The sequence below is a fragment of the Podarcis cretensis genome (genome assembly GCF_951804945.1).
Source record: "Podarcis cretensis genome assembly, chromosome: 15".
NCBI lineage: Eukaryota > Metazoa > Chordata > Lepidosauria > Squamata > Lacertidae > Podarcis > Podarcis cretensis.
Genome location: NC_137185.1, coordinates 6803749 through 6831605, shown reverse-complemented (window position 1 = coordinate 6831605; position 27857 = coordinate 6803749). Strand labels below are relative to the sequence as shown.

General features: G+C 47.6%; 2 long non-coding RNA genes across 2 annotated transcripts; one reads left to right on the top strand and one right to left on the bottom strand.

Moving 5' to 3' along the window:
* Nucleotides 1–127: 127 nt before the first annotated feature.
* On the top strand, nucleotides 128–19853 carry LOC307204371. Its single transcript, XR_013833648.1, has 2 exons — nucleotides 128–195; nucleotides 19303–19853. It is a non-coding gene; the product is annotated as an uncharacterized lncRNA (long non-coding RNA).
* LOC307204353 lies at nucleotides 6522–27857 on the bottom strand. Its single transcript, XR_013833628.1, has 3 exons — nucleotides 27145–27857; nucleotides 7863–8012; nucleotides 6522–6677 (listed from the first exon to the last, which is right to left on the bottom strand). It is a non-coding gene; the product is annotated as an uncharacterized lncRNA (long non-coding RNA).

Genomic DNA, 27857 nt, shown 5'->3' with positions numbered 1-27857 from the left:
CACGCCGGAGCCTTATGCAGGGACCCGCCACGTCACCGCCGCCGGCGCCCAATCGGAGGGCGCCCCTCTCGCCCCGCCCTCCCCTCGCCCATCATCAGAGGCTCCTCGGCGAGACCCCGCGCGCGGCAGGCGGAGGAGGAGGCCAGCCGGGGAGCCCGGCCCGGAGCCCGACGGCGCGGACGCCGCTCCCACCAGGTGCGCTGCTGCTGCGCTCGCGCGCTCGGACGGGGCGCGGGGGGTGTGGGGGTGTGGACAGAGCAGCGTTGGGGGCTGTTTAGGATGGGGAGAAGGAGGAGGATCCTGGAAGAGAGAGGACCGGGAGGAGGAGGAGAGAAGGGGCTGCCTGCGTCCTCCTCTCTCCTCGCGCTCTTCTTCGCCGAAGTTGATGGAGATGGAGAGGGGGGAACTTTCGGGAGAGTTTGAGCCCGAGGATCGGGAGAGGTTCCGCTCTGAACCCGCCGCCCCAACGGGTAGGTCCTTTCGGAGAAGAGCTGCAGGCGAGTCGTGTTGTTGTATTCATGTTGTTGTTGTTGTTTAGTCGTGTCCGACTCTTCGTGACCCCATGGACCAGAGCACGCCAGGCCCTCCTGTCTTCCACTGCCTCCCGCAGTTTGGTCAAAATCATGCTGGTAGCTTCGAGAACACTGTCCAGCCATCCCGTCCTCTGTCGTCCCCTTCTCCTTGTGCCCTCCATCTTTCCCAACATCAGGGTCTTTTCCAGGGAGTCTTCTCTTCTCATGAGGTGGCCAAAGTATTGGAGCTTCAGCTTCAGGATCTGTCCTTCTAGTGAGCACTCAGGGCTGATTTCCTTCAGAATGGAAAGACTTGATCTTCTTGCAGTCCATGGAACTCTCAAGAGTCTCCTCCAGCACCAGAATTCAAAAGCATCAATTCTTCGGTGATCAGCCTTCTTTATGGTCCAGCTCTCACTTCCATACATCACTACTGGGAAAACCATAGCTTTAAAGAAAGGCATGTGTATGTATGTGTGTGACATATGTGTGTGTGTGTATTTTTATTTTTCCTTTTTAAAAGGGGTTGCATCGAACTAGGAACGTAGAATGTCATGCCTTATACCGAGCCAGTCCCTGTGGTCCACTTGAGGCCAATATTGTCCACACGGACTGGCAGCTGCCCTCCCCAGGGTTTCAGGCGAGGGATCTCTCCCTGGAGACTCCTGGGATCGATGTTGGGACCAGCTCGGGGCCTGTGGTGTCTAGTGGACCCGCTGGAAGCGCTCGCGTGGGTTTCGAGGGGTCTGCTCTGAGCGCGGCTAAGGTTGGGGCGCAACTTCTCGACCTGCTCGGAGTAGACCCACTGAAGAAGACGGGGGACCTGCGGATTGAGGGCCATTGCTTCGAATGGCTCTACTCTGAGTAGTAAATAAATGAAGTAAGGTTGCTCTTAGCAGAAAGGGAAGGGGGCAGTTTATTGTAATCGCTCGCCCGACTTGAAACGGAGGGAACTCAAGTTCATTGTATACGATTTATCTCTCTGTGTGTGTTTTATAAAAGGTTTAGCATTGGCAAAAGAGGTGCGTGTGGGTGTTTTGCTTTCGTTTTTGCTGAGGGTCGGGGCAAGAATCTCCTCCTAGTCTGAAATGGAAATGGGGCCTCATTGCGTTGCGGGTGGGAGGCGAGACGAAGATAAAGTCTCTGTGTGTTTTGCGAGATGTCAGGGCGAAAACCTCGATTGCTGACTGCATTCTGCCTGGACTTCACAAATAGCACTCGATCCCCAAGGAGGAGATCCTGGGTGTTGCGGGGGGGGGGGGAGTACTGGGAAGGAGATCACACAGGATGCAGGCAGCTCCTTCAAAAGCCAATGTGCTCGCAGATCGAAGGGGCAGCCTCGGAGCGGACCGAGGGAGAAAGACTTCGCCATCCGCGAGGAGAAAAAAAAAGGTATTTTGGAAGGAAGAACTTTAGTCCGGGAGGACGCGGGTGGAGACGTCCTGATAAGATCCTCCTCACGCTCCCTAGATCTGTAGGACTTCTAGTACCTTTTAAAATAAGGGTGTCCAATGTGTATGTATGCATACTGCGTATATACGTGTGTCAAGTGTGTGTGCATGGGTTGCATTCAACTAATTTTTACTCACTGAAATTTACCGATACAAGTCAGGCTCGTTGTTTTCAATGGCTCTAGTCTCCCTCTCTCTGTGTGTACAAATATATATATATAAAACATACAGTACACAAACTCTCCATGCTTTGTGAAGGATGCTGTTTCATGTGACCATTTTTGGAGGGGGGAGGGATTTCCGTGAAAGATGAACTCCTGAGCTCTGGGTTAGGCCTCGAGGCTGGAGTGAAGTGGGGGGAATATATTCATCCATATATGTATCTCCCCCCTTTCCCTCCCCGTTTCTCTTCTGTACTTTTACTCATATATATATATATATATATATATATGGGGGCTGGCCAGCCTTTGGAAAAGGATGACTCGAGGGGAAGACAAAAAGATGTCTGTGTGTCGTACTAATCGCTTAATCCAGGTAGCACTTGTTGATCTGGGGGAAGGGGGGGGGGCGGAGACCCTCTTTCCAGTCCTCACCTGTCCCCTCCCCGAAAACAGAAGTTTTAAAAGTCGACCTCCATTAACTGCAGAAACGCGAATCGCTTAAAAATCTCCCCTTCTGACAAATTCCCCACCTAAAATCTTGCCGCTTTCGGTCAAGAGGCTCAAACCTCTGAGAAAACAGCCGTGTTTGTTTGTTTTTTAACAGGAGAGAGCTACATTTAAATCCCGCTCCCAGTCAAAGCCCTTCTCAAATAGAAGGCTAACAAGTTCTCGCCTTTGGGTTTACACAACATGACTAGCAAGATGAGTGGAGCCGAAGAATTTCGCAGGCAGACGGTATTCCGACACTTCTTTGGCTCTCGGAGTGCCAAAACAAACAAACAAGAAAAACCATTAAAAAAAAGAAGTTAGCTGTAATTGTTTTTCATCTCGAATGACTAGAAAAAAGGGATAAAATAATAATGGAAACAAAAAGATTGCTGTTGCTATTAATTCTGCTATTAATAATAATAATATACAGTAATAATTTATGCCACCTTTAACGGTCGCATTTCTACTTATTTTAGGTTTGTTTATTTATCCTGAAAAAAAATCGAACTCCTACATTTTCTCCTTTCTTATTATTTCGTTTTTCTAAAGGAACAACATTCTTACAAACCAAGGTTTCTCCAAAACTGCCACACAAACGCAAGTTTCCTTTTTTCAAAAAGTGAAATCGGTTTGTTCTCTAAAGTTTCTCCCCTTAGTTGAAAGGGATGTGAAACCAAGAGCGTTTATTTCCCGTCTAAAATTTGCTTAGGATCCCGATGCCAGTTCTTTTAAAACGAATTATTTGCTTGGAGACCAAACATGTGGTGTTAAAACAACGGGGTGAAGGCGAAACTATGGTGTTTTTAAAACTCCTGTTTTTGGAAATAAGATTTATTGAACGCAGTAGGACTTAACTTCTGATGAGAGGCGCATAGGATTGCGCTGCTGCTGTTTCTTTTAACGTAGTCGCTCCAGAAAATACCCCACCCCCAAATCAATTCAAAAGATAACCTTCCTCCCCACCTCAGCTAATCTCTTGATTCTCCACCCCTGAAGTATTTCTGCTATCTTGCAAGTTTGCCATAAACTGATACATCCTGCCCCCCCACAATAACATAGGGCGGAGTGTGAGGTCAGCAACACCCCTATTCTTCCCCCAATCACCCCTCTCAATCCGATTTACAACCTAGTGAATCCAGAGTGAAGCCTCTTTGTGCTCCCCTGTTCGAAACACGTTGCTTAGGGGAGTACACCCAGCCCATGTTTTACCCATGAAATCCGTTTCCAGATCTGAACCTGCGGGTCAATTCTACAGAAACGATTAATACGGAATACCGCAGCCCGACCACCAGCAAACTAGTTAGATGCGTTTACCACTAGTTTAAGAGAATGAGATAGCTACGATCCACAGCAAGCGTGGTTTAGGAAGAAACTCCGCGCACCCGGATAGGGACCTGCTTCCAAAGAAATCTCGTTACATAAGAAGATCTGCAGGCGTTGGAAGGATCTTGGACTGCCCAAGGATTTAGCCGGGCAGCCAAGGCGCGCAGCGGGTCGGATCATCAAGCTGCTCAGACCGCGATCCTGAGCGCCCCAACAGCCCGATCCTATGCATGTTTACTCAGAAGCAAGTCGCCCTTGAGCTTTGCTCAAGAGGCGTGCCTAGGCTTCGCTGGTCGCGTCGAAGGTTTCCTAGGACAGTAGTCTCGCGATTTACCCCCTCCGAGGGCGCTCCCCTTTTACTGAAGCCAAGGCAGTTTGCGTTTATGAGCAAGAGGGGTTCAAACAAACGCTGGAAAAAGAAAAAGCTTTGCATGGACAGATTCCTCGTCGAAGACGTGCCTGGAACGGATTCCGACGTCACTCTGCAGATTCCGTGTCTAAATCGTCTCTGGGACGCATTCCGACGTAACTTTGCAGATTCCGTATCTAAAGCCAAACCTAACTTTACGGGTTCCGTGTCTAAGGTGTCTCTGGGTTTTGCCATTGCTTGTCTGCTTCTTGACTTTTTGCCTATGTGGGTGTAGAAAAGGGGGAGGGTTCCGGGGGGGGGGGAAAGGTATGGGGGTTCATAATGATTCTCACTGATTCCCCTCCCCCCCCCCATGTAGAGAAAGAAGAGAAAGTGAGAGGGGCAGGGAAGGAGGGAGAGGGAAAACACCGGGAGAAGGGGAAAAGACAGAGGAACGGGAGAAATGAAGGGGAAGACACGTCTATTTCCCTGCTCCAAATCGGACTCTTTGAGCGCTTCAAAATACCGAAATATTGAGCTATAATTCGAATTTGTTTGTGGGAGGTTACCTCCAGCGTTACCTCCCAGTGCCTCTCTCCGTCGCTTTCCTTTTCGCAAAAAGAAGAAAAGAAAGAAAGAACAGAAAGACTTAAGTTTTGGGCGCAAGCCGGTTTGCTGTGCAAGAGTCCCTGCTCCCCAGCAGCTATAATTGCGCAACCTGAATTTTTTGGTGGGAGGGGATCAAACCACTTCTTGGAAAAAGGCGACAGTGTGGAAGCCCCCTTTGATATAAGGGGGGGGGGAATGCACGGGGGGAGCGCGCGGAGTCACTTGTTTTGAGACCACTGTCGTGTAACACCCACAAGGCGCGTGAAAGAGCCGACATCGTCTAATCTCCCTGCACAGAAACAAGGAAGGATGCTCAGTGAACTGATTGACTGGGAGAGCCCTGAATGGGAGAGAGGAAGGGAAAGAAAGAGAGAGTGAGAGAGAATGAATGAGAGATAGTACAAAGGAGAAGAGGGAAAGGCGAGAGCCCAGAGTCCCTGGCCCCATATCTCCAGAGGGTCCACTTGGCGGCCAGCGCTGGGCTCCTCCTCCTCCTCCTCCGTCCTCCGTCCTCCTGCCAAGCTGCACGGCCCGCCGGCTCCCTCCATCCCCTCCCAGGCGACAGATGCACCAGCGGTGCCAAGGGACCCATTCGCCTTTGACTCCAGCCCCCCAAGTGAAAAGCGCTGATGCGGGATGAATAAGGCGCAGGAGATGAGCATCGCAGGCCCCTCAACGGTTTGCGGAGATGAGGGGTGTGTGTGTGTGAATTGGGCGGGGGAAGAAACCCAGCTGCGGATTTCGCTGAGCAAGAAGAGACTTTGTTATCAGCCTGCCAGGGCTGGACTTCCAGGAAGAAGCAGGCTAGGAGGAGAATACCAGATATCTATCTAATCTATCATCTATCTATCTATCATCTATCTATCTATCTATCTATCTATCTATCTATCTATCTATCTATCGCTATCCTTCCTTCCTTCCTTCCTTCCTTCCTTCCTTCCTTCCTTCCTTCCTTCTCTTCATCTCTCTATTTATCTCTCTATTCTTTCTTTCTTCATCTATCTTGTTCATTCTTTCATTCTTTCTTTCATTTATTCACTGTCTTTAATTTATTCTCTGATTATATATATTTCCTTCCTTTCCCTCTATCTATATCTGTCTATGTAGTTCACTTTCTTTCTTTCATTTATTCTCTCTTCAATTTATTTTTCTCCCCCCCTTTTTATTCTCTCTCTCTCTCTCCCTCCCTCTCCTTTTTCACTTTCCCAAACTGTTACAGACAGGCTGGCTAAAGGCTCCAAGCTTTCCTCCCTTCTCCCATGCATCCAGTCAACAAAAGTATGAACAGGGCAACCCTGTGCCCAGTTCCTCTGAAGCTCTGCTCTGCTCAGTAGGCCTTCCTCCCCAATAACTGTGCTTTTGGCTGCAGCTGTATAGTACAATCCTAACCATTTTGACCCAGAAGCAGAATTCAATAGGGCTCACTCCCAAATAAGCTAGGTTCAGATTGCAGTCTATAGTCCACTACGACTATTGCTACTATTTCTGTACCATCCAAAGATCAGAGGGCGGTATGGAATATAAAAACACAAAAATACATAACATAATAACAAACAAAAACTATACCCCAAACAACAACAACATAACCCCCATCAATTAATTGCACAGGCCTAATTTAATTGGCGTAGGGATGTTTTGTTTAATATTATTGGTAGGCTGAAGGGCATTGTGAGATCTTTAAAAGACTCAAGGCACACATGGCTAAAAACTGCATAAAATTCACAAATGCTAATTTATGTGGCTGAATGCAAATTTTGGCTGACTTCCAGGGGGAAACGCTGCCCTGTAAACAAAGTAAAATATTGTTCTTGTTTGTTTCAATAACAATTGCTTCCCCCGAGACATCCCAAAGCAATAAGCAGTATAGTACCATATATAAAACAGTTACACATATAAGAAACAATTAAAGTGATTGCGTATATAAAAACCATTTAGAAATCATAAATATAAAAGCAGTTAAAGAAAATGACAACAGCATGTATTTAAGATCAATTCAGATCCAAAACAGATACTGTTGGTTTATCAATAGGGCCGGACATTGGAAACTTGTTACAAAAGAGGGGGCTTGTTTCTTCCTTGCCCCGGACCCTATGATAATATTATCCTTTTCTGCAGTACCAAATCTGGCGAAGTCACCATCTTTGGTCCAGCATCTCGATTCAAAATGGTGCCCGGCATCCAAAGACAATGAAGACCGCTGTCCCATCTCATGAATTCTCGTGCGGCGTTTGGAGATGGTATCTTAAGAAGTGGCCAAACTTATGCTTAAAAAGTGGGTGACGGTGTAATTTGGCCCCACCTTCTTGATTCAAACATGGCACTTGGCATCCAAACTTGGTAAAGACTTGCGAACCCTTCTGCCAAGTTTGGTGACAATATTTTGAGAGGTGCCAAACCCCGGTGAAGTCATGCCAAAGTGATGCTCTGGTCCACCGTCTTATTTTGAATTGGTGGCTGGCATCTCAGCAGTTACAAAGACCACCGCCGTCCCCACCTTAGGAACCCCCAGGCCAACTTCAGCAATGGTCCAGCTGGACTCGGGTTCAGCTGGAGAACCCGAGTTTGGGAAACCCTGATCTAGTGTGTCGCTGGAGTATGGGATGAATGAACTTGGCTGGTCTTCCAAAGTAGATCCTAAATCAGAGTCACACGACTTCCAGCTCTCTGCATCCCTGACCCTCAGCTGTGCTGGCTGGAGTTGATAGTTGATGCAGTTTAGTGAAATCGGGGGGGGGGGCTGTGTATTAAGGACATAACCCAGCCCTGCTGGATCATGCTAATGGACCTCCTGGTCCAGCAACCTGTTCTCACAGTGACCAGCCAGATGCCCCCAATGGAAAGCCTGCCAGCAGGGCCCTGAGTGTGAGAGCACTCTCCCCTCCCGTGGTTTTCAGCAACAGGCATCCAGAAGCATACTGCCTCTGACCATAGGATATAAAACCATATATACTAAAGACAGCACACTCACCACTGTTTCCAGGAAACTGAACCACGGGTAAGCACTGCGACCCCTGGAGTCTTTCACCACTCAGAGACTGGGGTGGTACCCAACAATGCATTTCTTCTTGTTAGCAGGCAATAAGGTGTTTTTTTGCCAGCTCAGTCTGGAATGGGTTTCCTACAAGCAAAGAGTGAAGGAGAGCCTGAGAGCATCACCAATATAGTTGCATCATTCTACATCGCTGTTTTTTTAGACAGTCTCATGAGCCAAAATAAAGACAATTAAATAATCATGGGCCTCTGCTCTCAAGAGGAATACAATATGACATTGAGGAGAAGACCCTGCTGGGCTTTGCAAGTAACAAACAAACAAACAAACAAACAAACAAACAAACAAACAAACAAGACTGTGGCAGTCATGTGGCAACAAGGCTGAAAACAGGGACATGCAAAAGGTTAGGAAGTGATTAAATGTGTTCACATGTACTAGTGAACACAGACTTTGTTTTGGGATGGGGGAAGATGAAGATTAAAGGCATGAAGGCAAAGGTTTTTTTTTTAAAGTGGGTTGTTTTGAAGGAGATATTTCTACAGAGAGGAAAAGAGACATCATCATAACATTTCACATGGAAGTGAAACAAACAAATAAAGGTTGTAGCCAATAGTTAAGAGGCAACAATACTTCTGAATGCCAGCTGCTGGAGACCAAGGGAGAGGGAGGATGCTCTTATGCTCGAATCCTGCAGGCTTTTCCCATTGGGGCATCTGGTTGGCTGCTGAATTAGATGGACCGTTGGCCTGTTCCAGCAGGCTCTTCTTATATACTTGTTAGACTGACTGAAATTAATGGAGCCAAGTTAAGTCATGAGCCTACCTTGTGCAGCTTTAGCATGGGGTACAACCCTAGATCTACCAATCCTGGTGGCAAGGATGATGATGGTGCGTTTTTATATAAAGTGGTACCTCGGGTTACAGATGCTTCAGGTTACAGACACTTCAGGTTATAGACTCCGCTAACCCAGAAATAGTACCTCGGTTTAAGAAGAGATGAGAGCAGAAATCGTGCTCCGGCGGCAGCAGGAGGCCCCATTAGCTAAAGTGGTACCTCAGGTTAAGAACAGTTTCAGCTTAAGAATGGACCTCCAGAACAAATTCAGTTCTTAACCCGAGGTACCACTGTAGCGTCATCTGCATGCATTGTGCTTGTTGAAGAGCAAGGGGACAGGCGCTTGCCTTGAGGAGCTTCCAATCTGAAATGATGGGGGGGAGAGAGAGACAGACAGAGAGAAGTGGGGAGGGAGAAAGACAACTTTTGCCATTTCCTCCCCAAAAGGACCAGGCAGCCACTCACCCTCCTTTTTCCCCAGTATGTTGGTGGGGATGTTTCCTCTGTGCAGTGGGCTATATCTGGGCTAAAGGATATGAAAAGGCGTGCAGGAAGGTGTGTGTGTGGGGGGAAATAAGGGAGGTCAGGGCTGTAATTGCTTCCAAGGTCCCACAAAAGGAGATTATTATACAAACCTGTTTCTCCCCCTGCTTTCAAGCATCCCCACCCCTCCCCTTAATGATTTTAGGAACCTGTAAGAGCACTGATCTGGAAAGCGTCAGACTTCCCTCACAAAACCACTAAAGCAAACCTGCCTTTTGATCAGATGGGTTTTGAAAGGTTACATTGATTTATTGTCAGAGCTTCCTGGCAAAGCCTCCTTTGGTTTTTTGGGCAAATCATTTGGGAAGGAGGTAAAGGCGCGAGGGGGAGGGGAGAGAAGGAAGCCCAGGGAGTTGGAGAATGTTGTTTCCTGGGTTTATCCAGGCTGGTTCCTGCAGTGGGTCATTAACGTGACATGAGTTCCATCATGGGAACTATGGGGTGTGCATGTGGAGGAGGAAACCTGTGTTGTTCACCCTTGCAGAAAAGTATTTGTGTGCACCAAAAGTATTATAAATAATATAAGGCAGCCTTTGCCAACCAGCTGCCCTCTGGATATATTGGACCACAATTCCCATCAGTCCCAGTTTTAGTCCAAAACATCTGGCAGGCACCTGGTTGGCAAATGCCGATATAAGGTGATAGCCAATGTTAATCATGCTCAGAGCAGATTGATTGAAATCGGTGCGTCCGCTGAAATGAGTCGTTGTTGTAATATAGAGTGAAAGCCAATGTTACTCATGCTGTAGACCTATGAAATCAATGCAAGGTTCATTGATTTCATTCGGTCTACTCTGTGTATGGTTTAGTTGGGTATCACTGCTAAGACCTCAACATTTCTCCTAAGTACTGTATAAGAACAGAGAGTGTCCTCTTTGGCTTAATGACAAATGGGAGAAAGAAAGGGGTGGGCAGAGAGGGAGGAAGCTAATTTGGGTGCCAGCTCTTACATAATAGTTACATAATGACCAGGTGGAATAGCCGCTGTGGGGGGTACAGTTCTGGAGGATGTCAATGGCAGTCGGCCCCAGCCAACTGAGCTAAATTTGAATATGTGTGAGATTTAAGGTGGGTACAGTCTGACTCCAGCAAGCTCCCACCTGCTGGCATTTGAAGCAGAGCACACAGGGGAGCAGGCCCCGATCCATGCAGATCCAGTTGTTTCCTGAGAAATGCTGCAGTTTGTTGTGTTTCCCCGCAAGTCAGCTTCTGTCCCAATGGGAAATTTTAAGCAGAGGTGTGTACACTTGAGACAATTCTTGCACATGTGCAGACGACAGCTTCATTGAATTCGAACAGGAGTTTGGCAAACAATTCAGGCAATGTGTGTTGGGTGAAGACTTCCCAGCCCTCTCCCAGCAACATTTTGGGCAATATTCCGGTGGAGGGTGGGCCCAGAGGCAAAAGTGGTTGGAACAATGTAGAAACTGACTTTATTTTTATTTTTTTTAGAGTAGGCTAGTTTAGTTTAAATCTGTATTTTCAAAAAAATGAAATCTAATAAAGGGATTAGAAAATAGAAAAGAACGTAGGTCACTTCTGGACAATCTGTATGTTGTAGTACACAAGGTGGCAACATGAGAACAGGGCCTTGTCTGTGGTGGCCCCGTGTTTGTGGAATGCTCTTCCCAGGGAGACTCACCTGGAGCCTTCATTATATATCTTTAGGCAGCAAGCAACTCCCCCTTTATGTGGGGCTTACATTCCGAAGCACCACACGTTTAAGTGAAATCGTGAGTAATGGGAGCAGCAATGTAAAAGCCTGCAAACATCCTCTAAACCTCTGGAAACCCTTGGGGGGGGGGGGAACCATCAGCACTCCTGGGATTGCACTTGCAAAGGCTTGTGGGGCTGCACAATGGCCATCATCTCAGGTGGCTTTAGAAGATGACGGGACAAATTGATGGAGGGCAAGGCTACCAATGGCTACTGACAGAGACCTGCCACCTCCACTGTGGGAGGCACTAATGCTTCTGAATGCCAGATTCTGGAAAGCACAGGAGAGTACACTTGTGTTCGAATTCTGAAGCTGGTTGGCCACTGAGAAGAGATTGTTGGACTAGATGAACCTCTGGCTTGTCTTAGTTAATGCCAGAACTCTGATTATGGGGTTTGGCGTTGGAGTGGGGGCTCTGTAATTTGGATGTTACCCACTATAACCCCCAACTATTGCATAAGTCTGATTAGTGCCTCCATTTTCCAGTCTTAAAACTGGTTTTCCTCATTTCCACATCAGTTTCCAATTAAAATGAAAACTCTTGAAAATTCTCTTGAAAATCCATCAGCATCCTAGTGTGAATTTGTCCTAATATCCACAATTTTTTTGTTTGCCATTACCTCCAATATACAGTGGTACCTCGGGTTAAGAACTTAATTTGTTCTGGAGGTCTGTTCTTAACCTGAAACTGTTCTTAACCTGAAACACCACTTTAGCTAATGGGGCCTCCCGCTGCTGCCGTGCCGCCGGAGCACGATTTCTGTTCTCATCCTGAAGCAAGGTAATATTTCTGGGTTAGTGGAGTCTGTAACCTGAAGCATATGTAACCTGAAGCGTATGTAACCTGAGGTACCACTGTAGATATTATTGCGAATTGATCTTCTCCAGTATGAACCATTTTTGTGTGTTGTTTTCACCAGTGTATTAATTTTATGCCCCAGTATATGCATTTTTGTACGTGTTGCTTGGCTGGAGAACTGCATTGCAAAATTTGGAGAAGTGCGAATTTCTCAGGATGGCAATGTTTTGGTTACTGCATTCTTCCAGAAAGTGCAGATTGGGTAGGCTGGCCTTTAAATGTGAACTGAACTGAATTACTTCCTTATCCCTGTGTCTGGGTTCTCTGGCTAGTTTCTGGGCCAATGTCACAGCCAGCCCTGGTTGCAATTTCCCATGCGCTGTGTGGCAATTATGAATGGATCACACAACACATAAGGCTGCTTGAGTGGGACTCGAAAAGCTGAATGCTTTGGTTGGGAAGCCTCAGTTGCAGCAGAGGCTGCAAGGAGTGAGGCAGTGTGCAAGCCCACCATCCTCCAATTTCATTATGGGATGCAAAGCATTAATTCACCTTTGTCTGACTCTTCCATCCTTCTCTGCTTAGGACAAACACACAGAAACCACCACTACAGTTACACTTCCTAATAAATTGGGAAATATTAGCCAGGCCCCTAAAAGCCTTTGATCAGCTAAGTGAGACTTTTTTTTATATAAAAGGCATCTCAGGGCCAACTGAAAAAGAAAACAACAGCTAAGATTGACATTTAGATAACAGAAGCTGGATGCCTCTGTGGTGCTGCCATGGATGCAATGGTCTTTGCCTCCATCTTCCTGTTCTGTATAATGGCGATATTAACGTCTTTTGTGGACAAATGTTCCTTGCCTCCTGTAAATTGGGCATACTAACACCTTGTATTTCATGGATAAAACCCCAGTGCTTTTAATAGCTGCTTGAGAGACCATCTCTCTCTCTCTCTCTCTCTCTCTCTCTCTCTCTCTCTCTCTCTCTCTCTCTCCCTCTCTCTCTCATTATTCAAAAGGTGTTCCCCAGCATCTCCCGTCTCCTCTTTCTCTGCACCTGTATGCCTTGACATCTTCCTTCTTGGGGCTTCATTTCCCCAGCCCTCAAGCCCAATGGCTTCTACTAAAACAGGCAGCCAGGCAAAATGACTTGAGCGCCACTCCTTTCCCCCATTTAAATCCCAAGGTTTTCGTTTTCAGGCCTTCATCACTAAAGATGAAACACCCTGTCTTTGGAGGAGGAATCACCATCCTGTCTGCCAGCCGGTGGGCAGAATCAGATGCACATTAAATCTCTGAGTCTCTTCTCCTTCCTCATGATAGCTTGAATATTTACAAAGGGATGTCTATTTCTTTTATGAAGTGGGCCATGCAGCTCAGTTACTTTCTATGCCTTCCCTCTTCATTTATTCCTTTTTTCTTTTGGATTTTAGCTTCTAATTTTTTAAAAAAGATTCTGGTCTGCTTGATTCCCTGATGAATAGCTTAAATAGGAATATAGAAAGCCACCTTATACTGAGTCACAAAAATGTAGAGATGGAAGGGACCCCGGGGTCATCTAGTCCAACCCCCTGCAATGCTGGAATTTCAACAAAAGAATACAGCTGGTCTTTCTGGATCAGTACTGTCTGCAGTGGCTCTCCAAGGTTTCAAGCAAGGGGCCTCACCCAGCCCTACCTGGAGATGCCGGGGATTGAACCTGGGACCTTCTGCATGCAGGGCACGTGTCCTGCCAACTGAGCTGCGGCCCTTACAGCCATGATCCCTAGGCTGACAAACTCCCAGCAGCTCCCTTTTCTCCAAGCCTGAGCAGAAGACAATGCTTTGAAGTTCCCTCTGCTTTCCTTTTTTAAAATATTCACAAATACTTTTAATATTTCCATATGGCAAACACCGCAGGCAAACACATTTAGGATGTTAGGGAGAGAACTCCATAGCCCTCAATTATTCATATTATTTGCCCACCATCTTGTAATCTGAACAGCAGATTCAAAATTAATAGGGTTATATACATATATGTTTACTTTAAGTTTCTCCCTCTCCCCAAACTCCATTTTCTCTCTTGTACTCTTTGAGTGGGGGGTGGAAGACGAGTGGCTTTCTGACACCCCCTCCCCCCCCAAAATGGTGAATTCATATGGAATGAATAAGGGAGCAGCCTTCTCTTGTGCACTCAAGGCATTGGATAGCATGAATCTAGCTTGGACAGAGCTGGGGAAAAGAAAGCCACAATTAGAAAAGGCAAGTAAAATGACAAAGGGGGTTAAAATAGAATCATAGAATCATAGAATCATAGAGTTGGAAGAGACCACAAGGGCCATCGAGTCCAACCCCCTGCCAAGCAGGAAACACCATCAGAGCACTCCTGACATATGGCTGTCAAGCCTCTGCTTAAAGACCTCCAAAGAAGGAGACTCCACCACACTCCTTGAAAAGATGGAAAAGATGGAAGAAAAGATGGAAGCTTTTTGAGACTTCAATTTTTTGCTAGTGTGGAAGCTGACCTGAAGCCAAACTAAATCCATTGCATGCAAACATGCATTTAAAAATAAATAAATGCAAAAGGTACCTATGCTCTTTTTTTTTCAAAAGGGAAAAGTAGCCTTCATTTTCAGCTGAGAAGTGCAGAGGAGAGGCACCTAACCCTTCCCCTCCCCCCGTTTTTATGCTGCAACTCCTTTCCCCTCCAACATTCCCCCTTGCAGGCTTCCATGTGCTTGATTGCCCTGAAAAACGTTTCTCTGCGATGATGGTGGGAACACAGTTTAGGAGAGGGAAGATGCGGCGCTGGCAGAAGGGTGAAGCAGCCTGCATCATTGCTAGACTGAAAAATCGGTTCTGCCTGAAGCTGCTTTTTTCTCAAAAGCTGCCATTGGGGTTGCAGTGCAAAGGCCTGTGTGCAGATGTGTAGCTTGGGCTTGTCAGGTCTTGGCTGAGTTCCAAGGCGGCCCGGGGCTGGAGGGGAAGGGTTTGGTTCTGGAACACGCAAATGAAGATTAAGAGGGCCAGAGGCAGACAATGTGGATGAAGATGTCAGGCTGGTGATGGTCACGTTCCAGAGAAGAGAGATGGGGAGTCTGGTCTGTGTGTCTCGTAGGCATCTAAGGATAGGTGAGTAAGACAAACCATGACCCCCAGATTCCCATTCCCAGAAAGAGTGAAATTTGTAGAACCAGTGATATGAAGCATCATATCAGGAACTCTTCTCCTCATTTGTCTTCTGGACAGGAACTGTAGCCTAGAGAGCCTCCTTGATGGAGAAGACTTGAGGGCTACATTTGACTGCCCTGGGCCTAAGACTCCCTATCCCTGATCTGGATGAGGTACGAAGTAGGGATCCTTGCACTGCAGGGGGTTGGACTAGATAACCCTTGGGGCAGTGGTGTAGTGGGGGGGCACAGGGGTGGTTGCCCTGGGTGCAAAATTCTTAGGGGCATAAAGTTTCAGCACCCAGTGCTGCCTCAATACAGCTGTGCACTTCCGTTACTGGGCTCCATAGAAAATGGCTTCTCCATGAGAACCAGGATGTGACCTCTCCAGACAACGCAACAACTCTTATTTTCTTATCTCTGTGGCTGTGATCTCCTGGGTGATGCAGATAACATTATGCAGCTGAATGCGCATGTGTACTCCATCCGCTTCCCTCCCATCAATCCTTCTCCATGTGGTCCCGGGCACTAGAACCCCATGCTATGCCACTGCCTTGGGGTCCCTTCCAACAATTCCATGATTCTATGGGAAACGATTTGAACGACTGAAAGCGCTATACAAATGTTGGCAAAGTCTTATTACGTGACCAAGCAGTGCAGCCGGGAACAGAGGATTTGAAGAGGGAATTTAAAAACAAGAAGAGAAAGAGGGGGGAACTGACAAAGATGAAAGAAGAATAAAAGGAAAGAAAGGGTGAAGTAAAACCTGGAGAATCTGCGCCATCCATCTTCATTGTCTTCCTGTGTGGAAGAACAACCCCAGCATAAGGAAAAGCCACTATCAAAGTCTCGGCTTTATTTTATATCCTATAGATCAGGAGGGAGGCAAAGCTTTATTTTCGCCCAGAGACTGATATTTTATTTCTCTCTTACCGTTTTATGTGTGAGAGATGTCAGAAAGCTGAAATAGATGGCTAATGCATAAGCAAGAGGAAGCTGGCTTGCCATGCTCCGTGTCATGAGGTCTCCCGGGGAGAACAGGTTGGGGATTTAAGGCTTGAAGGGAGACTCTGGGGGATTTTCTGCTAAAACATCTCTCTTCATAAATTCAACAGCATGGCCGGCTCAATAGGGAGACGGGGAGCTTGCGAGGCGGGCTGGGGTGGGGGGAAGGGGCTGGCAAGCAAAGTCTAAACACTGCGCTGCCACCATCGCACAAAGGGATCAATTACTCGCCTTTCAATCTACATACCACATTTGTGACATTTCACTCAGAGGTTAAAGGATGGCTGAGTGGTGTGCATGAGCGTTGGATGACAAGCTTAGGGCCTGTTTAAATATGGATTGCGTAGCCAACACAAACACGCCAAAAAAGACCTTCCCCCCACCCTCGTCCCTTCATACTTGGACAAGCGTAGCATCAATTTTCTGGGCTCACGCTGACCACTCCATTTGTATCTGGAATCCCCAGCGGCAAACCCTTGTCCTCGTATATATTGTGAAATAAACTAGGTACGTGAACCACAAAAGAAGAGCGATATTAGTTACCTATAGGTAGATCACCTTTGCTTAACCAATTGAAAGAGGACTGGATTTGGAAGTGGTCACTGAAACCAGTCGCTGCAAGATCCATGGTCAGGAGCGGCTGACCACTGCCCCATGTGGTGAGCTGCATCACTGCGGCCTCTCAAGGAAGAACCTTCCGGATCTGGCCAAGCTCCACCCACCCAGTATGGCCATTGGCTGCTCCTGGGCAGGAAGGCACACCTCTTCCTGCTAGTGGTTGCTTGAGCAACATGGCCAACCTGAGCTATACCTTGCCTTGTGTTTCTGGCCTGACTTTTTGGTCCTGCCTTCTGAGCCTGATATTCTGATTGCCCTGCTGCCTTGACTCTTGGTTGCCCCTGGGTCCTGGCTCTCTCCAGTGGCTCAGCCTTAACGTCCAACAAGGACCAGAGGCTGAAAAGGGTGGCTGTACTGAAAGCAAAACAGCATTGACTCTAAGATCCTGGACTCTTCTCTGCTTGTTGGGTGCTATGCCCTCCTTTTCCTTCAGATCCCAGTTTGTTTTTTAAAGCACCTTCTGGATTAACCCCGTAATCTTCATTCCCGAATCAAAGACCAGTGTCAGAGTTTGGCCTATGCTCACTGGAAGGACAGATCGTGAAGCTGAAGCTCCAATACTTTGGCCACCTCATGAGAAGAGAAGACTCCCTGGAAAAAACCCTGGTGCTGGGAAAGATGGAGGGCACAAGGAGAAGGGGACGACAGAGGACGAGATGGTTGGACAGTGTTCTCGAAGCTACCAGCATGAGTCTGACCAAACTGCGGGAGGCAGTGGAAGACAGGAGGGCCTGACGTGCTCTGGTCCATGGGGTCACGAAGAGTCGGACACGACTAAATGACAACAATATTTCTGGTAAGGTTTGGCAGGCTTAGTGCAGGAGATCAGGACCCTGGAGAGCTCCTTAGGGAGGAGGAAGTACCAGAGGCTCGATGCAGGGCAAATTCAGGAGAGCAAGTCCAAGATGTTGCTGCAGCAATAGTGGAGGTGGGGGGGGGGGGCAGCCGGCTGCTTACACTGTCCTGCAGCCAAGGGGTTGCCTCTAGCCACAACCTCTCTGTGGGAACCTGCTGTGACATAAAGGGATTATGTCCTGTCCCTCTGGTATAGGCTCTGGTAAGACTGAGAGATGTATGTCTATCCCAGTTATAGGGTGGCGATGGATTCCCCACTTGTCTTGCAGAGGGCTTTGCGGAGCTGTCATCCTCTGAGTCAGAGGGGGACAGACCTACTTCCCCAGGCAAAGCAACGGTTGGTATACATACAAATCATGGAACTGTAGGGTTGGATGGGACCCAAACGGTAATCTAGTCCAATGCCCTGCAACAGTGGGTCTTCTCCCACTAGACACCCCTGCAAGGCATGTTCTCTCCAAATGTGGTTAATACCCCTAGTCTTCCCCATCTTCTGTGTCCTCAGGGTCAGGGTCTGTGAACCTTGGCAATAATTTAGCCTCCCACTGTCCCCAAGTACATTTGCACACTTACTGCCGTGTTCAAATCTGCCTGCGAAACAATTTCACAAGTCCATTCATAGCCTGACCATGTGTGTGAGAGATCTGGGGTATTATCAAGAGCAGGGTCAGTTTTTAAAGGGCTAGGAGGTTGCAAAGTGCAGGCAGGGATATATAAGGTTGCCCGGCGGTCCTCAAGGTATCCTAGAACCCAAGTCATCGAGGTGCCTTGTAGATTAGGACCTTGAACCAGTCCCAAGTACAGCACAGCAGCGCAATGAGTGTGTCATCTCACACAAAGAAATGCTAAAGAGTTGTTTGTCTGGTGCAACTCTTGGACGAGAGAGAAGAAAGGGGGGGGGGGAACCCTGGCAGTAGATTTGCAGGAACCTTTTGGAGAGTTAAAAATATGTCTCCCCGAGCTGCAACAATTTCCATACATTTTTAACCTCGGGGATTTACTTAGCACATTAAGTTGAAGGCTCGGAGGCCCAGCGCTATCACTTATTCCACTTGTCCCTCCCCAGACTTACCAACCACATATTTTATCATTCGACTTCCTGGTTTTAAACTCATGTTATGGCAAATAATAGATGGTAATGCTTTCTCCCCCCCCACCCCACCCTCTTATTAATGGCTTTTTTCCCTGATAGAACTTCTGCAAGTGAGAATGATTTAAAAGACAGCCTCTGAGCTTCCTTCTTCCTGGCAGTCGGCAAGGAAGCGATATCCGAAGACTGAAAAATGCAAATGTGTAGATATTTCACAGACCCATATTCCCTTCCTTGCTTGACCCCCTGCCACCCCAGATGTTTTTGAAACACAAGATTTGAGGTGGTTTATTGTTAAGAATTGTCCACTTTCATAAACCCGCAGAGGGATTGCCTGCTATGAATCCTGCTTATCCTTTTGCTGTACAATTGGCCAAGGCAGATTAAGATTGGCTTGGAATCCAACTAGCTGTGAAAGAAGTAAATTCTCACCGGCCAAATTCTTCTGGCCCCTCAGGAACTTTTAAAACACCATTTCATTGCATTTTCATCCTGGCTCAAGGCGGCATGCTGTCTACCACACTACACCACATGTTCATATGCAATGTGGGGATAATAATATGGCCTACCTTGCAAGACTGTTGTGAGGGCGACTTTCAATGCTCCTGAAAAAGAGCAGCATCCATGCAGATCTATTCAGAAGCACGTATTAATTCACTCAACGGGACTCAACTTTGCTCCGGGGCTAATGACGTTTCATAATGTTTGACCAGCAATTTGCATGCTACATGGCAGCGATAAAAGGTTTCTTCTTAGTTGCCTCACTGAGGACTTATAACAATTGCAGTTTTGTCTCTCTTTTAGACCCTCCCATGGGATCCAGGCGCCCCGCAGAGTCCCAGCGTGAAAACACACAGAGAGAAGAAGCAACTACGGGATTGGTTTGGCAGCTGCCAAAGTCACTCAACAATACACAGTGCACAGCAGTGGCTGGAGAGGCAGAGGATACAGGGTGAATGCACTGGCCATTGACAAATTTAGCATTTGGGTTACTAGTCCTCAGTGACACCCCATACTGAGAGCACCAAGCAACTAGCTTCATCTGCTAGGTGGTTACAATATGTGACTTGCATCTGTAGCTTTGGGAAGCAGCCCAATCTGTTCTAAAGTTGCTCCGTCCACTTCGACTCAAATTAGATCTTATGAGAAACAAAGCCCTATTTTCTCCCCATTCACTATAGTGGGGAATAAAAAAAATGGAGATATATATCCCCTTTTTGGAAAAGTCGGTGACATTTTCAGGCACAGAAGGTCCTCCAGATTGGAGCAAGCTTGCCAAATTGTAAGCAGATGATATATCTGGGGGGCTTGGGCAGAGCACCTCTAAAGTTTGGGTGTGTTTATTATTATTATTATTATTATTATTATTATTATTATTATTATTATTAAAAGAAACAAGTCTTGTTTTCTTCCAGACTTGGATGTAATCTGCAGGCATGCTCACCCTTCTGAGGGGATGAAACATGCTAAATTTCAGAATGACAGTTGCAGTGCTTCTCCTTCAAAGACAGACTTTACTGTTTTTGGGTGGGAATAATGGGAATTATAGGGGTGGAGGAAGAAAGATCATGGATCACTAGAAAAGACTAGAGTGGGGGGAAATGCCACTCATGCTATCGCATGCCTTCCAAACATCCTAAGAGACATTGTATGTAAGCTGTGAAACATGAAATACCATCACATGCCTGTTGCCAGCCAATACCACTGCTTATCAGCTATCAATTACTAATAACATTGCATGTCAGTTTTGGGGAAAAACTGTTACACCGCGTATCATTTATTAAAAAATGCTCAAAGAGTAAACACTGTCTCATGCCAAATATGACCACAGGATGTAACCAAACTGCATGAGCGTCTAAAACAAAACACAAGTCACCAAGATCGTAAGTGATTATTGCATGGCTCATATAAATCATTCAAATGACTCAAATAATAATAATAATAATAAAAACATTTAAAAATGACCCCACCATATGCTTTTCTATGTAAAGGCATTGCAGACTTTCTGAAGCTCAGAAGTCATAGCTTTTCACTGCTCACAATAAGAAGTTCAACTCCATTAGGAAGTGGACAATTTTTGTTTTTCTCAATCTACCAAACACTGTCAGATATGAAATACTATTGCATGCCAGCAATCAAACCATCAAGTTAAAAAACAACAACAACTGATGGAAATAAAACACTGTGGCCAAGTACTAAAGTCAAGTATCAGCAGATGTCACAATCTTTTTAAGATTCATGCCTGTACAATGAGCCTGCAAAGTAGGTTAGACTGAGACAATAGTGCATTTCCTGAAGTAAAACAGTGTTGTGGAGATATGAAAGGGATTCTCTGTGGGCTGCTCCAAGACATTGTGGTGGTTGTTGGATTAGATTAGAACCAAAGATTTCAAGGAAGCAGTTTTTGGCTGGTAAAAGGTAAAGGTAAAGGGACCCCTGACCATTAGGTCCAGTTGTGGCCGACTGCGGGGTTGCGGCGCTCATCTCACTTTATTGGCCGAGGGAGCTGGCGTGCAGAACCAGAGCAGCGCACAGAAACACCGTTTACCTTCCTGCTGGAGTGGTACCCATTTATCTACTTGCACTTGGACGTGCTTTTGAACTGCTAGGTTGGCAGGAGCAGGGACCGAGCAACGGAAGCTCACCCTGTCGTGGGGATTCGAACCGCCAACCTTCTGATCGGCAAATCCTAGGCTCTGTGGTTTAACCCACAGCGCCACCTGCGTCCCTATTCCACCCGCGTCCCTATTTTGGCTGGAGGAGCAACAAATATTAATTTTAACTTTGTGCAATAGGCTTGCTTCTGCACACAACCACTGCCCCTCCATCCTCCGTACGGACTAGCAAGAAGTGTGACCATTACCCAATGACACTTTACAACTTGGAAACAACAGAGGGTGTGAAGGGGTGTGTCCTGGGGGGAAAAGGAGGTGCATGTGGCCTGGTGGCATAGGTGCCAACTCCCTGGGGCCCTGAGTGCCCAAGCACCCACAAAATTCCACATGAAGGTGCTGGACACCCCCAAATTTCAGTGCCACCACTGTGCCCGCTGCATGGCACCCACAGCTCCATGCACCCACGGTCGCGGGACCAAGCTGGCACTTCTGCCTGGGGGGGAAGTCCCAAGGGCCTGATGGAGAGGCCTTGAGGAGGCCACATTTGAGGGTTTCCTATTCAGAGATTCTTAACAGTGAGACTTACAGTGTGGAACTAGGGGTGTGTATATACCACACATTTAAAGCAACCCCCCTCGAAAAATCATGGGATCTGTATAATTTGTCAAGGGTGCTGGCGACTGTAGTTCTGCAACATGTGAACTACCCTTCCCAGGATTCCTTGGGAGAAGACTTGTACGGCATGTGCCTTGGGAAGTGGTAGACTCTCCTTCCCTTGGAGGTGCTTAAGTAGGAGGCCGGCCGGCCAACTTGTGAGGGATGAGGCAGTTGCATCCTGCCCTGCCAATCCTGCCCTGAGCAGAGGGTTGGACTATATGACCCCTGGAGTCCCCTCCTTGACTCTGCGATTCTGTGTTTCTGTGAAAGCTCCTTTGCCAGAGCTGCTTCCATCCCCTTCTCGCCAGGCCTCGGGGACCATGGCTTCCGGGTCAGAGGAGCACAGACTCCAAGGGGACTGGAAGCCTCCAGATCATCTCTTAGCAGAAGTTAAACGCCGGGGCCCACCCGCTGCTCGATCGACTTTACCATCACCGACGCTAATCCCATTCATCCTCGTGACAACGAAGCACCTGCAGCATCGCTGACACTGTTGCGGCATTCCGATAGATCTGGCCCCGTGCGCACTATGGGAACATAATGCCGGCTGGCTGCTCCAGGCCCCCGGCATGGGGCTTTACATAATACAAATCAATAGCATGCTAATTCAAAAATAAATCTTTTATGTACACCTGCCGGAAAGATTACGCCTGTGTCTGCAGATGGGGGAGCACATGGTTCGTGCCGGTTTTGCTTCCTCGCTGCCACCGCTTTTCCCCACACCAAGTAGCCGCATCCAAGTAAACAGAGCAAGGCCTGTCACTGGGAAGAGGGACCTGGTACTGGAAGGATGGTTAAGGGCACCATGTCATAATACCCTCCAACGTTTCTCTGATGAAAATTGGGACATCATATTCAATAATAATAATAATAATAATAATAATAATAATAATAATAATATTTATACCACACCCATCTGACTGGGTTGCCCCAGCCACTCTGGGCGGTTTCCAACATATCTAAAAACATAAAAATGTAAAAATGTAAAAATGTGGCTTGGGGGGGGGTTTGCATAACTCAGTACCCTCCAACACTTCTCTGTTGAAAATAGGGATGTCCTAAGGAAAAGTGGGAGAGTCCGGGATCAAATCAGAAACTGGGACAGCTTTTGTAAATCTGGGACTGTTCCTGGAAAATAGGGACACCTGGAGGGTCTGCTGTAGGTGTGTGTTATGGGAAGATTGTGTGTGTGTGTGTGTGTGTGTGTGTGTGTGTGTGTGTAGAGGTACTTGAAATTATAAATGTATGTAGAGGAAGTGGATTAGGGGGAAGGTTTTCCTCCCTCCCTCCCTCCCTCCCTCCCTCCCTCCCTCCCTCCCTCCCAATGCTAAAACTCCGGGGGTGAGTGGATCCAACAAAACTGGAGGCTGGAAGGTTCAGGACAGACCAAAAGAAAGGACTTGTTCACACAGCCCATAGCTAACCTAGGAAACTTGCTTCTGCAAGATGGAGTAATGGCTACCAATATGGAAGGCTTATCAAAGAAAATCAGAGCAATTCATGGAGGAGAAGGCAACCAATGGCTAGTAGCCACAATGGCTGTGTTCTTCCCTCACTGTTGATGCTACCTCTGGTGTTGGGAGTCACAAGAGTTGCTGTTGCACTCGGGTGAGCTTCCTAGGCCTAATGAGCAGAGCAACTCATCTCTGGCAGGTCTTGCCTTCATGAAGCAGCTGCTGAGACTGAAGGTCCCCACCTCCCCACAGCTGCCTAAGTCCCCTCCTCTCCAGGGTTTCCCCCAAGCAATCAGAGACTGTGCCTCCATGAAGCTAACTTCTCCACCCTCTTCATGCCTCTTCTGGTTCTGGGAGACCAGGGAGGAGGGGAGCTTGCTGCAACAGGAGTGGGGAACACCTGCCTGACTTATCTCTTCTTGGCCTCCGTCCTCTCCTGCTTCAGCTTCTGCCCCTGATTTTGGACTTCTCTCTGTCACAGACTCTCCCCGCTCACTAAGCCCTGTCACATCTTCAGCTTCTGACCCCTCCTCCTCCCAGTCTTCTCCCTCTGGCCACTCATTGTAATCCCACCACTACTTCCTGGGCTCTGAGCCTTCTTTCCTTGGGGTCCCCCAGCTGGTTCCTCCCAACATTCCCCTGTGTCCAGCCAATCTGTTACATTCCGAAAGCCAGTGTCTAAAAACAGCAGACTGCACCACTCGGGCAGTCTCTGCCCTTAACAGTGGCCTGGCAGCACACGGAATTTCAAACAGCTTAGAGACTTTAACCAACTAGATCCCACCATTTCTGCATTGTCCTCCTCTGGGGAAAGTGGCAAAGGGATAGGAGGCTGCCTTGAGGCTATCAAATTATTATTATTATTATTATTATTATTATTATTATTATTATTATTATTTTAATTAAATTTGTTTACCACCCTTCACCCATCAATCTCAGGGCAGTTCACAAGATAGCTGCTAAATAGGGGTGGAATGGATGTAATTACCGTAATCAGAGCAAGTCTCTCTATCAGGATTCTCCTTATCCACACCCTCCTGGAATGTCTTTGGCTGGGTTGTGTGCGTCCTTGAACTCTGATAATGTCTCTCACCTGCCTGGCTGAAGGATGGAGAGGAGGGCTCATGTAAAAACCAACCTACTGTACAAAGACAAAATTTTACAATGGTTGCCCTGCCCACTTTGTCCCTGGTCCTGCCCACCAGTGACATATGCCCTCCCCCTCAGAGGTTGCCCAGGAGGGAATGCTGCCTTCAGTCAGAAAAATGACCCCTTGCCTTTGCAAATATATATACTGTAGTGTCACTCAAACACAAAAGAACGCACGGGATTGTCAGCCTTGTCTCAATGAGTTATTCAAAATCCTCTCTTCTCCGCACGCCCCCAGCACCCCTTCCCCAAATCTGCAAAATATAATTAACCCATTGAGAGCTTTAAAAAGAGGGAAAAGAATCCTCACTTAGCCCAAACCTCCTTCGCTGATAATATTGCAGCAATGCCGAGGCTCTCTTTCCCATAAATGTTAAGCAGACCTCCGTAAAACTAATTGGAATTTACTGCACACGTGAACAACTGCATATCAATGAGGTTTTCTTGCTCCAGGCTGGTTTGAGGAAGAGCTAGCGGGGTGTCCCCCCACCAACACATCCCTCCAGAAGGATGAAATGTTTGCCGTACCCCATTTGCTTAGAATCAAAAGGCCAACTTGGTACATTTTCCTCTCCCTCTGAGGGCTGTAGTTCCATTTGATCACAGCTACATAAGGAGGGACACCTGGGCCTCAGTTCTCTGCAGTTTGTTGGTACTCCATTTCTATAGAATCATAGTGTTGGAAGAGACCCAGGGGTCATCTAGTCCAACCCCCTGCTATGCAGGAATCTCAGCTGAAGCATCCATGACAGATGGTCATCCAACCTCCGCTTAAAAACCTTCAAGGATGGAGAGCCCACCATCTCTTGAAGGAGTCCGTTCCACTGCCTTAGCAGTGTCAGAAAGTTCTTCCTGATAAGAATATAAGTTTCAAGAAAGGAGATTCCGACTACACATTTGTTTCATTTATATCTCTGCAGAACTCAAGGTGGGGTACACGGTTCTCCCCCCCTCCTTCATTTAGGCAAAGCAACAGTGAAAGGCCCACAATCACCCAGTGTGCTTCATATCTGAGTGGGGATTTGAACCCGGGCCTCCCAGGCGCTAGTCCAACACACGAATCACTGTACCACACACTCACACTTATGTCTGCATGCATAAAAGGCTGTGTGAGCAGTGTACCATTTGCAAAGGAAAACTGGGGTTGTGTTTCTGCTCCGCTTGTATCATGGGCAGTGAACCTGGGGTCCTCCAGATGTTGTTGGACTACGCTGCCCATCATCCCTGACCACTGGCCATGCTGGCTGGGCCCAACAATACCCAGAGGGCCACAGGCTCCCCAACTCTGCCCTCTATTGCTTAAAGCAATTTATTGGGGGGATTTAAGTGGACTTTGGCACTACAACCTAATACAGTGGTACCTCGGGTTACAAACGCTTCAGGTTACAAACTCCCCTAACCCTGAAGTAGTACCTTGGGTTACAAACTTTGCTCCAGGATGAGAACGGAAATTGCGTGCTGGCGGTGTGACAGCAGTGGGAGGCCCCATTAGCGAAAGTGCACCTCAGGTTAAGAACAGTTTCGGGTTAAGAACAGACCTCCGGAACGAATTAAGTTTGTAAGCCAAGGTGCCACCGTATATGAATAATAATAATAATAATAATAATAATAATAATAATAATTTATTATTTATATCCCGCCCATCTGGCTGGGCCTTCCCAGCCACTCTGGGCGGCTTCCATAAAAACCAAAAATACAGTAAAATCACACGTTAAAAACTTCCCTGAACAGGGCTGCCTTAAGATGTCTTCTGAATGTCAGGTAGTTGTTTATCGCTTTGACATCTGCTGGAAGGGCGTTCCACAGGGTGGGCGCCACTACCGAGAAGGCCCTCTGCCTGGTTCCCTGTAGCTTTGCTTCTCGCAATGAGGGAACCGCCAGAAGGCCCTCGGTGCTGGACCTCAGCGTCCGGGCAGAATGATGGGGGTGGAGACGCTCCTTCAGGTATACTGGACCGAGGCCGTTTAGGGCTTTAAAGGTCAGCACCAACACTTTGAATTGTGCTCGGAAACATACTGGGAGCCAATGTAGGTCTTTCAAGACCGGTGTTATATGGTCTTGGCGGCCGCTCCCAGTCACCAGTCTAGCTGCCGCATTCTGGATTAGTTGTAGTTTCCGAGTCACCTTCAAAGGTAGCCCCACGTAGAGTGCATTGCAGTAGTCCAAGTGGGAGATAACCAGAGCATGCACCACTCTGGCGAGACAGTCCGCAGGCAGATAGGGTCTCAGCCTATGTACCAGATGGAGCTGGTAGACAGCTGCCCTGGACACAGATTTGACCTGTGCCTCCATGGACAGCTGTGAGTCCAAAATGACTCCCAGGCTGCGCACCTGGTCCTTCAGGGGCACAGTTACCCCATTCAGGACCAGGGAATCCTCCACACCTGCCCGCCTCCTGTCCCCCAGAAACAGTACTTCTGTCTTGTCAGGATTCAACCTCAATCTGTTAGCCGCCATCCATCCTCCAACCGCCTCCAGACACTCACACAGTGCTACAATGCCAGAATTATCTCTACCATCTTTAGGACACTGTCTTGTCTTGGGGTGGGGAGCCCCTGGCCTTCCACATGTTGTTGGCCTACAAGGAGCTCAAGGTGGCTCTCCCTTTCCTCATTTTATCCTCACAACAACCCTGTGAGGTAGGTTAGGCTGGAAGTCAGTGACTGGCCCAAGGTCATCCAGTGAGGTTCATGCAGCTGAACCCCGATCTCCGGGGTCTTATTCCAACACTCTAACCACTACACCGCACTGCTTCCAAATGTAAATTTTACCTTGATGTAGTAGGCTGGCTTCTTTGAACACTTAAACACACTTCTCTCTATCCTCTGTCTTGCACCCCCCCCCTAAAAAAGGGTGCAAACAAGGCCTGAAGGGGGTGTATCTCAGGATGGTGTGTGGCTTAGGGAGAGTCCTGAGGGCCAGATGGAGAGGTTTGGAGGTCCGCAGTTGTCCCTCAGCCTGTGGCTCCCCATTCCTGGTCTACATGGTCCTCTCCAACTCTATGATACCCAGTGACTAAAACAGGCCTTTGTAGGCCCGGGAGGAGCCTTCCTGGCGTTCCCTTGGCGACAACACTCCCTGGGAATCAATGATGAGATTTACTGCCACTTCCTCCCCACACCATTCCTGCTCCCTCCACCCCAACCATTGCCAACACCTCTTATCTTAGTCACAAACATTGTTTGTTTTCAGGAGACCGTTCTGAAACCCTAGGCAAGGGCTATAAAATCATTAAGGAGAGCAGTAACTTCAAGCAGAGGCCTTTACATCACGCCCTCGGCCATTTCACGGATGGAAAAGTGTGACACGCTTGCCGCACCCCTACGATGACACACCAGGGATGGCGACAGCAGTGATGGCCGCCCATCTGGAGGGCTTTAAAAGGGTTCAGAAGTTCATGGAGTTCACGGAAAAGAAGATGGTTGACGGCTACTAGTCGTGGTGGCCGTGTCTCTACATCCACTGTTGGAGGCAGTTTGCTTTT